Consider the following 13,717-nt stretch of genomic DNA (forward strand, 5'->3'; position numbering starts at 1 on the left):
TCTCTCTCTCTCTCTGTCTCTCTCTCTCTCTCTCTCTGTCTCTCTCTATCTCTCTGTCTCTCTCTCTCTGTCTCTCTGTCTGTCTGTCTCTCCTGCCTATACTTTCAACTCTCTACTGGACATATCCACCTGGATCTAGTTACATGACCCATCTGCCCCCCAAAGAAACTCTAACTCCATACTTTGCACATTTTCTTTGGCTATCTCCCTTGTCTCCTTCCTCATCTCCACCTATTGGCCTCTCTGGTCCCCTTCAAGTCCCAGCTAAAATCCTACCTTCTACAGGAAACCTTTCTAAATTCTTAATTCTAGTGCCTTCCCTCTATTGGTTATTTCCAATTTATCCTATATGTAGCCTATTTGTACACAGCTTGCATGTTGTCTCCCACATTAGTTCCTTGAGAACAGAAATAGCCATTTTCTTTTCTTTGTATCATTAGCATTTAATGTAGTGCCCTCTCTTCTATTTACTTGTCTATTTTGAGTGATAATGCTAGCACCTTCCTAGCTCTCCAGGTTTGTGACTAGGAGACATCTTTGACTCTTTCCTCTCCCTCACTGTCTATATTTAATCAGTTGCTAAGCCTTGTCACAAAAGGCTCCACAAAATCTCTGCATCTGTGAAGAGAGCTTCATTCACAATGAATTATCTTTTAGACCTCTTCACTTCTCAACTGAACTATTATAATAGTTTCCTAGTTGGTCTCCCTTTTCCCAATCTCCCCCTCCCTTTTAATCCAGCCTCACACACACACACTCACACACACACACACAACTGCCAAAGTAATCTTCCCACACATCTGATTCTGTCACTCTCTTCTTGTTCAAAAATCATCTCTAGCAATCTATTGCTTGTAGGATAGAATACAAAACCCTCAGTCTTGAATTTAGAGCCCTTGACAATCTCTCTCTAACTCATCAGTCTAACTTTATTTGATATTACTTAACTGCCCTTCATGGGCTATCCATTCCAACTTAGACTACTAGCTATTTCCTGAATTTAATATTCCATGTCTCTCCCCCATATTTTTACACAGGCTATCTATCACTCCATGCCTGGAATATGGTCTCAGATCATTTATACTTCTCAGAATCTGTGTCTTCTTTTAATCCGAGACTTGAGTTGGATGCAAACGCCTCTGTGAAGTCTTCCCTAATCCTTTCAGTTATTAGTGCTCTCTCTCTCCTCAAATTACCTTCTATTTCTTTAGCTGTGTACATGCTTAATAACATGTAATATGTCAGATCATTGAGGTCGGGATTATTTCATTTTTGACTTCATATACCTACCAACTTTAGTAAGCAATGCCTTATACACAGCACATGTTCAACAAATATTTGTTAAACCAAATAGAATTGAAAAAAGACATTCTAGGTAGAGGAAATTTAGATATGGCATATTCAGAGAACATGAGAGAGTAAAACAGTTTGAATGGAGTGAGGAATGCATGTTGGAGAATGTTGTTGTATAATGCCAAGAAGGATGGGCCAACTTTATCGAGGTACTTGAAAGTCAGAAGGAAATGTCTGACCTTATTGTGAAGTTCTTCCAACTTCTTAGACAAAAGAGAGACATTATGAGAATGTTATTTTAGGAAGATTAATCTTATAGCAGTATAAAGGATGAAGTGGGGAAAGATACTGGAGTTATAGACATCCACCTAGATGTTATTAAAGTCATCGGTGAATGAAATGTTGATAGCCTGGATTAAAGCGATGGTAGTAGGAATGGAAAAGAAAATGAGAGAGATAATTCAGAGGTAGATGGCACTTGGTACCAGATGAGATGTGAGGAATAAGGAGTGAAGAGAAGGCAGATAGGGTCAGGAGGAAAGAAGGATAATATGGTGATGTAAGTAGGATAATACAGTGGGTGTTTTTTTTTAAGCAATGGTATTTTCCATTCTTTAAAAAACCTGTTGTGATAATTTAATAAAGTTTATAATTGCTCTTGCACAGTTATTACCCAATACCCTGATGCTAAACTTCTATTCTCTTGATATATTATGCTTAAAACCCCTCTATTTTTGAACCATAACAAATAAGAGGGTGGTTCTTTACTCTGCAGCTATATTAATCTCTTATTGTTCTCCCTCTCTAGATATGATGGATGATAAACAGTCAAATTAAGGTTATAGTTTCTGGCAGGCAACACTAATGAGACTTTCATGAAATGCGTGACATAAGACACGTTTTCTGAGCCAAAGGGAAGCCCTTCAATGATTTGTTGACATACCTTTTAGAGAAATGTGTCATAGTAGATCCTGAAAAAAAATTTGGGATTGCCATGGATAGTATATTTAAACAACCAAACTCTATGGGAGTTGTGGATTAAGAGAGTGTGCTCTAAAACAAAGGAGAAGATGACTTACAAGTGTCAATGAAAAATGAAATGGGTATTTTTTTCTGTTTACTTTTAGATAAAATGTATTGCTATTGAAGCCCCTCCATGTTATTCAGCCCTGATCTGTCTCCTGAAATCCAATCCTGCACCGTCAACTGACCGCTGAACATCTTCATTTGGATGTCCCCTCAGCATTTCAAACTCAACATGGATCATAGCATGATGGAATTCATCAGCTTCCCTCCTAAACTTACCCTTCCTCCAGATGTCTCTGTTTCTGTTGAAGGTACCACTACCCTACCTCTTTTGTAACTTCAGAATTCTCCTTGACTCTGTCCTCACCTTTACCCCTACCATATTAATCAATTGCCTAACCTTGCCAGTTCTGTTTCCACAGTGGCTCTCATGCTCATTCATGTGGCCAACATGCTAGTATAGATTTTTATCACTTCTTTCCTCAACTATTGTAATAGCTTATTAATCGGTCTCCTTGACTTCAGTCTCTTTCATTTTCAATGCATCCTCCACATAAATGCCACTATAATTTTCCCAAATCACAGGAAATGGAGAGTTACAAACAACCTAAATTTAGGAAGAGAAATCAAACAAGCTATAAATGAATTTCCAAAATGAAAAAATAGAACTCTGATCTTGATACACTCAAATATTTAAATAACAAATAACTACTGTTACATGAACTGTTCTTCAAAATAGAAAAAGTGCTTCAACAGACTCTTTCTATGAAAGATAAAACAGAAAAAATTTATAAAGATAAATATGAACCAATATTATTAAGGAGTATGGATGAAAAAATATTAAATAGAGTTTTAGTAAGGATGCTAAGATACCATATTATAAATTTATTCATTATAACTGAGTTATACTAGTGATATAAGGCAGTTCAACACTAGGAAACCTACAAATATAATTCATCTTATTAATAACACAAATAGCAAAATCATTTGATTATGTTAATAAGCACAGAAAAAACCTTCAACAAAATGAGATAATTAAAGGGCATTTCATAATATGATCAACTATCTACTTAAAACTAAGGTCAGCATTATTTGTAATGGAGAAACACAATAAGCTTTTTTTAATATGTTCAGGTAAAAAGGAAGGATCCCTAATATCATTATTTAACATAGTGCAGGAAATCCTACCTTTTGGCAGTTTCCCTTATGAGGAAAGAATCAACTATATCTGGAAAGATTAACATCACGTGAAGAAAGTTAGTGAATTTAAGGGGAATAGAAGACCAGGCAGAACATAGGGAAAAATAGGATTTCTGAAATCCTCCTTCTTCCCACACACAATGAAATGAGGAAATTAAGTTGAATTAAGTTCAGAATTATGTCAGTGTTGAGCCCATCCAGTACCAACAGGAAGGTAGTGCTAGGAATCCAACAATTGGAAAGTTTTAATTCCTAAAAACACACACTCTGCTGTTTGTTAGATATGAAAAAAATAAAAGTTTGAAAGCCAGTATGTGTATCCTGGGCAGTTCACAATAGGAGATAGGAGAAGTAAAAACAAACCGTAATCAGTAATACAGTTGGAAACATGGAACCATTAAACAACATTTCTGTTTAGAATTTAGGACTAGAACTAAAGTCAAAGCAAATCAGAAAAGTTGTAGAAATAGGAAGGAAGGGAGTGATGGGAGCAAAAAGTGATGTTTCACAAGTTATTTAGAATAGAAAGATGGAATTCAATAATAAAGAAACTAGAACATTGCTTTCTAATGAGTAGTCTCTTTGGTTCAAACTTTTCATAATTTAAGTTACATAATTTTATAGCTATAAAAGTGCTTAATAAAACACTAGAGTAATATGATTATGGTACACCATTGCTATGGTTCATAAGAAGCTGACTAAAAGGAAACATAATCACTATTTTCACTCAGTCATATTTCTCTTAATTTTTTTTAAATTACAGACTTAACAATTATCAAGAAATAACAAAGTGCATGAGTGTGCCTGTCTTTCCATAGCCCTTTCAATAATTATTATTTTCTTCTTTTGTCACTTTTGCCAATCTTATAGGTGTGAGGTAGAACTTCAGAGCTGTTTTAATTTGTGTTTCACTTATTATTAGTGATCTGGAATGTTCTTTCATATGGTTATTTATAGTTTGCGTTTCTTCATTTGAGAACTACCCGTTATTAACTTTTTACCATTCCTCTATTAGGAGAATGGTTCTTATTCTTATATATTTATATCAATTATATTCTAATGATATGGCCTTTAATCAGCTAACTAATAAGCCTTTATTAAATGCCTAATATGCTTATCCATTTGGCATATGTCACAATAGACTCCAAATGGATAAACATTTTAGGTGTTTAATAAATGTTTATTGATTAATTGATTAAAGGTCATACAATTTATTTATTTTGTTTTTTGGAGGGGGGAAGGCAGGGCAATTGGGGTTAAGTGACTTGCCCAAGGTCACATGACTCATAAGTGTTAAGTGTCTGAGGCCTTATTTGAACTCAGGTCCTCCTGACTCCAGGGCCGGTGCTCTATTCACTATCTATTCACCATCTAGCTGCCCCAAAGGTCATATAATTTTTAAAAAGGAGAAAAAACAGATTATCACTACTATGCTTAGGGGGAAGTTTTTACTTAAATAAAAGCTAAAGATAATCGTAATAGATAATATGGACCATTTCAATCATACTTCTAATACTATCTTTGCTCATAGACCATTATTAAGTTTTCATTTCAAATTGTATGTGGGGGAAGGAAGACAGAGAAAAATTGGAATTAAATCCACTTTGTCTTTAACTTTTATTGACTCATCATGATTTACTTTTAAAATTGCTTTAACGCTTCAACATAAAATTTGGTGTCATATTCAGGTTAAGAATTATATAAGAGAAAAGATGGAAAGCGCAACTAGATGACACAATGAATAGAATGCTGGGTCTGGAGTCAGGGACACTCATCTTCCTGAGTTCAAATGTGGCCGCAGACACTTACTAGCTGTATGACCCTGGGCAAGTCACTTAACCCTGTTTGCCTCAGTTTCCTCATCTGTAAAATGAACTGGAGAAGAAAATGGCAAACCACTCCATTACCTTTGTCGAGAAAACCCCAAACAGGTTTCACAAAGAGTTGGACACTACTAACAACAATTGAACAATAACAACAAAAATAAAAATTATCTCATCAGAGAGAGGTTTGAAATGTAGGTGAGACTATTGCGTGGGGAGAGTGAGGGATAACTAGTGATCAATCTACAAGCTCCATTGTTATCCACATAATGTCAAAAGTACTTTTAATAAAATTTTAATAATGTGGTAGAAAAATAAAACTTTAAATTCAATATTCAAATTTGGTAGGCAACAAGCACATTGGGTAGATTTCCTCCCAAGGATTTGCAAAAGGACATGAACAAGAGAACATAGGTGGGTAGTGATATATATGCATTAGCACCCACATCATTGAGATCACAGATATAGAAAGACATCAAAGCATTTGATAGAGAAATGGAAGAAAAGTATTATTTTTTGAAGACAAAAATAAGATTCCAAAAAATTACTTCTCTGTACTTTGTTGACATCATTTTTTTCAGGAACTAAGAAAGGCATACTGTGTTTGTATTTCTACACTTGGTTTTGCATTCTAGGAAAAGTGCACTCTTTCCATTCTTATAAATTATTATGTATATGATGTTCGAGGAAGAACTTTAAGGGAAGGACCGCAGCATTGTTCCTTAAGCAATGGAAAACATGTAGTTGTATGTGTGTACATGTGTGCACTCTCACAAGGACATATAAAGATAGATGTTTTTATGTGAGAAATCTGGTAGACAATCCCCTCAAACATCCATATATCAAGATATAAAAGCCCCAAACTCCATGACCTCAAGCCACAAGATTGGTGTAGGCATCACTATGAGGAATTCTTTCCCATTATCCTCTTGAACGGTTGTTGTGGTTTCACCACAGGAGATGAAGGCATGTAAATACAGAAAAACACATGCTCCTCTGGAACAGCCAACAGAGCCTGAAGAGCAACTTCCAGCGGACAAGGTTTTGTTTGAATGTTTTTGCTTGTCTCTCGGCTGTCTAGCACCCCACCCACAAGTGTTTATTTTTGAAGTCACATCAGCATTTCAGTTATGTCCAGTGAACCTTGCAGATGTTTTCTTCTGAAGAAAGACCGAGTCTGCATTTCTGCTGTGCATCCTGGGGGACTTCCGTTGCTTGAGTACTATCCCCCCTGCCCACATGCTGGGTCTCCCCATTGCATGAGAATGTTAGGCTTTGGGCCCCTGTGTTTTCCTCCTTCATCAAGTTCCAGAGGTGAATCTTCCTGGGTCAAACAGGATGCTGAGCCAGCCCTGAGAAAGTCCTTAAGAATCATTCCCCCTAGTCCATGGGGTGGCCTCAAATTCACAGCTGATATGGGGCTGGTTGAATGACACCTTTCTTCCACTTAAAACAAAAACAAAAACCCTTTCATCTATAGTTTTCTTTTTCCTCTATGTTTCAAGAAGTCTCTTAAAAAGGATGGTGGAACACTCAACCACCAAGGAGAGGAGTCTGCAAGTACACTTTATGTGTTTGTGCCAAAGAATTCTGAAAATCATAGAATCTTAGTTTCAAGAGACCTCAGAGGTCACACCATCAACCTATAACTTGAACAAGAATCCCCTCTACAATATCAATTAATCAATCAATCAATAACCAAGTATTTATTTAGCACTTGCTACATGCCAAGCATTGTACCTTAAAATACTAAGGTTACAAATAAAAAAACAAACTACGATGCAGGCTTGCTCTCAAGAAGATTAATGATAAAGATGTTAAATTTGACATTTACATAAATGTGTATATGTGCGATATGTACAGAGCAGATGAGACAAAGGTACTAGCAGTTTGAAGGACCAGGGAAAGCCTCCTGGAGAAAATGAGTCAGTCAACAAACATTTATTAAGTGCCTACTATGTGCCAGACATTAAGTTAAGTGCTGGGTATACAAAGAAATGTAAAACCACTTCCCAGGGCTCAAGAAGCTCACAATCGAATGGGGGAGGCAACATGAAAACAGCTATGTACAAACAAACTATATACAGGATAAATTGAGATAATCAGCAGAGGGAAGGTACTAGTATTAAGGGGGATCAGAAAGACTTCATGTAAGGTGAATGTAGCTTCTATATTTAGGGAGCTAGATTCTGATAAAATGTAAAATCTTTCAAAATAAAAATTGTTTCCTCCCTCCCTCCCTCCCTTCCTCCCTTCCCCCCTCCCTCTCTCCCTCTCTCTCTCTCTCTCTCTCTCTCTCTCTCCCCAGTACCTACCATAACACCTGGCACACATTGGGCATATAATAAATGTATGTTAATGGATCAAGTTTGGAATCATGCTACATAGGAAATTCAGTCTTCCTGCACTCAGCAGAGGTAGATCACAGACATTATTCATGAATTACCTCCTCTGATTAACTGAGCATTCACATGTCTGCCTCTGTAGGAAAGCTATCCATGGCTTTAGTTGCTGCTATCTAATTAGCTAGGAACAACCACTCTCAGGATTTTTCCTTTCAAGTCTCCAGCAACTATAGTTAGTTTTCATATGCCTCTGCTCCAAGGCAGTCATTAATGGCTCCTGGGGGAGAGATATGATATGAGCACAGGCTTGCTTACCTCCAGGATCACAACTGCTCTGCTACATGACAACTGTCTTCTGAACAAGAGAAGAACAAAATGAAGTCGGAGAGAATGACCTAAGAGGTAGCATGGGCTAAGTGGTTAGGATGCTTGACTTAGAGGCGGGGATACTTCGGTTTGAACTACCGTGTTTCCCCGATAATAAGACACTGTCTTATTTTTTTTGGACAGAAAAACACCAGAGGGCTTATTTTCAGGGGGGGGCTTATTTTAATGAACATTGACAGCAATTTTAATAAACAGGTACATGTGAACAAAAAAATGTACCTTTATTCAATAAGCAAATCACTGGGGAAGAACAGGATGACGCGCTCACTGCTGCAGCTCTGATTGGATGCAGCTCGGAGCGCAGCGAGCGTTTCAACGGGGGGGGACGGTGCATACAGAGGGTACCGTAATGTAGCGTGTAGCGCAGGGGATCACCTTCACTACAGTAGCAATCTCAATAGGGCTTATTTTCGGGGGAGGGCTTATTTTAGAGGAATCTTACACAGTAAGGGGAGGGCTTATTTTCGGGATAGGTCTTATAATCGGGGAAACACAGTATTTCACAGGCATTTAACAACTGCTATCTGATGTGAAGAAGTCACTTAATCTTTGTGCCTCTGTTTCCTCATCTATAAAACGAACAGGTTGAACTCAGTCGTTTCTTAAGTCCATCTCCATTCTAAATGTGGCATCTGGATGATGTGGTGGGTAGAGCCCTGGGCCTAGAATCAGGAATGACTAAGTTCCAATACAGCTTCTGATGCTTCCTAGCTGTATGACCCTGAGCAAATGCGGATGATAATAGTACCTGCCTTACAGGTTTATTATGGTGGTCAAATGAGACAACATCTGGAAAACACTTAGCATAGTACCAGGCACACAGTAGGTGCATAATAAATACTTATTACGTTCTCCTACTGTTCCCTTAAATCTCTATTCCCAGGTTCCAGTGACTTGGTCTGTCAGCTTGCTTCTATAGAACATGAAGGGTAGCTCTTTTAGCAAAAGTCCACCCATCTGAATGAACCAATCATCTTGCATTCAACCCTTGTCACTTTGAACCATTTCAAGACAGCTGTGACCTCTCAGTAAGGTGCTAGTGGGCACGTCCACTACTTTTCATGGATAGGAACCTCCATTAAAAGGTTCACATTCTGTAACTTCAGGTTGATTGGGGGATCATCAAATTGATCAGGGACTCCTGTTTAACCCTCTTTACAATAAAAAGACCTAGTGGAAAAATACAGACTTATGAAAAAACATGGACAAAAATCTATATTGTGTAAGAAAGTGTGGATGGGTTACAATTTGCACTGGAGGAGAGAATGCCCAAGTGAGAGATTTATGGAAGTGTCTTAGCATTCAATGCCAAATATACCAAAATGAGGGAGTGAGAGGCAGAGAATAAAAGAAACTGAGAAAGATAGCAGGAAAAACCTTGGGTTTTCCAACTAGAGTGAGAATATCAGGAACTATGGTTGGGGAAAGATAAGAAGAGAAAAAAATAAGGGAAACATCCCAGTTGGCATTAAACTTCCAGCATTTGGGGAAAACAGAGTAGTCTTGGCTTTTGCTCAGTGTGTGAGTGCTGATTTCCTTGAGACACCAAGGTATTTCTCACTCATCTCCATTTTCCTGTAGCTCTTAGGGGTGGGGCATGAACAGCAACCACAAACATAAGCCTCATTTTAAATAAGGTTTTACAATAATGATTGATGCTCAGTGTAGCAGACACTGTAACCTAATAGTACAAAGGTTTCTAAGTCCATACATTGGAATAAAAGTTGACTAGTGCAATGAACTTCCTGTAACAGACTGTGGTTCTGTACACCCTTTGCCACTACTTTGGAGAAAGAAGGGAAAGAGCAGGAAGAATGAGAAAATAAATCTCATTCCTGATGATGTATGTTAATGCTGAAATATTGGCTAGACTTCTGGTAAAAAGCTATTCAACAATGTTAGGCATCTGGACACTGCAAGGATATATTCTTCTGGTCATTTTAAATTTCTTTTTTCTATGTGTCTTCCCAGGGATGGTATTGAATTGAATTGTCCTAAAATGATGTGCCTGGAGATTCTCTGTTTTAACAAGAAGTTCTCATTTCATTATGTCATTGGTTCAATTCTTTCCTTCTCATCCAGAAGACCATGAGAAACATACCCTTCTAGGAATAAGAGGAAGAAAATACTCCCTCTTTCTACCTTTCCAATTTTTACTTTTGTCTAGGCTTAGACCCGGATGAAGGAATAAATTGATTCCTAGCCATCTTGTCTACAAAGCCACTACCAAAATAACTGTCATTTTTCCATGTTAGTGCTAGGGCAAGACATGGCAGCCACCATATTATACTTACTTCTTTTGATTATGCCATCTTTTGTGGCACGTCCTTAGAATGAGGTACAAGTATGGTAGTAATTTGTGGTGCTCAACTCTGTGTATTTGAGTGGGAATTCCCCTTTCTAGTAACTAACACTGAAATCACATCGAAGGCTTCCTTTATAACTTTTTGACTCCTCTTTTCCACATAAACACAGAACCCAGAAAATGTATAACCTTGTGCCAAGAAGTGCATGCAGCCAAATAAATGTCATCACTAAGCATTCAAACTTCTGGTAATGAACATTTCCTTAAATGAAATACATGAAACCCATTACTGGCTGCCTATGCCAAGAGTTACAGTTTTGTAGAACTTTGAGACATATCCTTTGAAAATCCTTGGGAGAAACAATACCATAAAAGGCATGAAAGTATGACTCTACTGGTTGAAGAACTGTACCAATGAAGGTATGAACTTTTGAAGACTATGTGAGATGTAATTCTTTCCCTCAAGGAACCGATATTCTAAATGAAATAAGTTAGACTAACATGGCTAGGTGGCACAGTAGGTAGAGCACCAGAACTGGAGTCAGAAGATTTGAGTTCAAATCTGGCTTCAGACACTTAGTAACTGTATGACACTGGCAAGAGCCAGACCTTCCCCTCCCTTCCCCCCCCCCCACCAACATGCTAGGACTTCAGTTGATCCCTGTGGAAATGCTAAAAACCTAACCTGACCTTAGCACATGCCAGGCACCATCACTAGTACCCCAGCTCAGCAACAGGTAAGCAGCTAGACCCCTCCAGTCTCCAACTGCCAGTACCTGAGGCCCCAACACAAGAAGCCTGGAACTGTGTCCCCTCTGCTCCAGCAGGACAGCTCAACTTTAAAAGCCAGAAAATACCAAACATCATTAACAAAAAACAGAAACAGACAACGACTATAGATTCTTGCTATGGGTACAGGGAAGATCAAAACACAAATTCAGAAGAGGACAATATTGTCAATATACCCACATCTGAAACTTCAAAGGAGAATATGAACTGATCTCAAGCCCAAAAAAGGCCTTCTTAGAAGGGCTCAAGAAGGACTTTAAAAGTCAAATAAGAGGGGTAGAAGAAAATTGGGGAAAGAAATGAGAGGTATGCAAGAGAGAGTCAGCAGCTTGGAAAAGGAAGGACAAAAATTGACTATAGAGAACAATTCCTTAAAAAATACAATTGGCCAAATGGAAAAAAGTACAGTGAAGAAAACAACTCCTTAAAAAGTAGAATTGGCCAAATGGAAAAGTAGACACAAAAACTCACTGAAGAGAACTCCTTAAAAAGTAGAATGGGCCATATATAAAAAGAGGTACAAAAGCTAACTGAAGAAAGCAATTCACTAAAAATTAGAATTGGGCAAGTTGAAGCTAATAATTCTATGAAACATCAAGAATCAGTCAAAATCAAAAGGAAAAAAAATAGGAGAAAAACAATGGAAATTATTGACCTAGAAAATAGATGCAGGAGAGATAATATAAGAATTATTGGTCTACCTGACAGTCATGATTTAAAAAAAAAGAGCCTGGACAGCATCTTTCAAGAAATCATCAAGTAAAATTGCCCTCGGGTCCTAGAACCAGAGGGTAAATTAGTCATTGAAAGAATCCACTGGTCATTTCCTGAAAGAGATCCCAAATTAAAAACACCAAAGAATATTGTAGCCAAATCCCAGAATTATCAGGTCAAGGAGAAAATACTGCAAGCAGCCTGAAAAAACAATTTAAATATAGAACTAGTCAGGATTGCACAGGACCTTACAACTTTTACATTAAAAAATTGGAGAGCTTAGAATATGATATTCTCTAAAGTAAAGGAGCTTGGATTACAACCCAGCAAAACTGAGCATAATCTTTCAGGAAAGGAGATGGTCATTCAACGAAATAGGAAGGTTCCAAACCTTCCTGATGAAAAGATTGTAGCTCAACAGAAAATTTGATCTTCAAATTCAAGACTCAAGAGAGGCTTAAAAATGTCAACAGGAAAGAAAAAAAAAAACCCAACATGTTATTCAATAAGCGATTGAGGACCTAACTAGGTTACTACTGTCTGGTAACTGAATGTGACAGCTCAATTATGACTGCTACAGAAGATGTGGAAGAAGGTCTATCCCTTTGGGTGAATTTAAAAAACTTTCAAAGACATGATTGGAGAGAGATGATCAGAGTGGGAGAGTTTTGATGATAAAGGCTCAAGGGGGTGGTATGATTATATAGGAGATAAGTCCATTTAGAGGGAGTGGGGTGCAACCTATCTTTCTATATTCCAATTATTTAATTGCACAATTGCAATCCCTAACCTTCCCCCCCCACCCCGAAATCTTAGGCCCTTACTTTGGTTACATTATTCTAAGGCAATGTTGGAAACTATGCCTGAGTGGTTTTATGAAATCAGAAATAATTACAATCTCACAACACAAATTAATATTTAATAGTTTGAAAAATATATACTGTGCCACATGGCTAGGTACACACACACAAATATATATATATATATATCCATCACAATACCTAGTCATGAAACTCTTCCAAAAAAGAAAATTGTATACCTGAGAGAGATGCACTGAGCAATGGAAGAAAGTCTTATCTTTAGCTCCAGTAGTACCCAAGCAGTTCCCAAGACACCTCATAAATAACAGGGACTGTCTTTCGTCATTTTTGTACCCCTTGCACTTAGCAGAGTGCCTGGCACATATTAGGTGTTCAGTAAATATTTATTGATTGATGTTATAAGTTTTGCTCATTTTCTAAGAAGAAATCTCAATGCTTTTGTGACCTCTTTGTGTTTAAATTAAAGTATTTTAGTGACTTTATGTGATTTTTTTTACCCTTAAAGAGTTCTTACAAGTCGCAGAAGATAAACTTAAATGGATTCGTATCATGCCTTATCAGCATCTTTTCTGGGAAAAAACGTAATGCATAATTTAATATGACTGATTTTGATTAAATGCCTCTTTAAAAAACATACACATACAGACCATACATATTTATTCTCTAAACTTTTAAGCTTATGTTATACAAATTATTTTGTGAATCGTCTATGTAACACTCATATGGTTGCTGCTAGATATATTCACAAGGCTTTTAAGTAAATAAAGAGCAAACTGCCCTGTGACATAAATGTTGTAATACACATAAAATATTGAGGAGCTGGGTTACCTTTGAGATCTGGAATTCTTTTTTTGGGAGCTAACTTACTAGAGCTTTACCAAGTTGTGTAAGATGTTTTTGCTCTGCTAATAGACAGAAAGACTGTACCTTGTTTAAAAGAAAAAAAGAAGGAAAGAAGGAAGGAAGAAAGGAAGGAAGGAAGGAAGGAAGGAAGGAAGGAAGGAAGGAAGGAAG

General features: G+C 37.3%; 1 long non-coding RNA gene across 2 annotated transcripts in view; it reads left to right on the forward strand.

Annotated features, from left to right (window-relative positions):
- The window catches only part of LOC138170195 (uncharacterized), a 64,388-nt gene extending 53,452 nt beyond the window's left edge, over positions 1 to 10,936 (forward strand). The window contains exons 4-5 of one of the 2 annotated variants that reach the window (XR_011170563.1): positions 2,421 to 2,630; positions 10,046 to 10,936. This is a non-coding gene — a long non-coding RNA (uncharacterized lncRNA). Of the gene's footprint in view, positions 1 to 2,420; positions 4,255 to 10,045 lie in introns of those variants that run through there. The other variant, XR_011170562.1, reaches the window with a different exon arrangement.
- The last annotated feature ends 2,781 nt before the right edge of the window (positions 10,937 to 13,717 follow it).

The sequence above is a fragment of the Petaurus breviceps genome, unplaced genomic scaffold (assembly GCF_028583685.1).
Source record: "Petaurus breviceps papuanus isolate PSGF00001 unplaced genomic scaffold, PetGlider_PUasm1.0 38, whole genome shotgun sequence".
In the NCBI taxonomy this organism is placed as follows: Eukaryota; Metazoa; Chordata; class Mammalia; order Diprotodontia; family Petauridae; genus Petaurus; species Petaurus breviceps.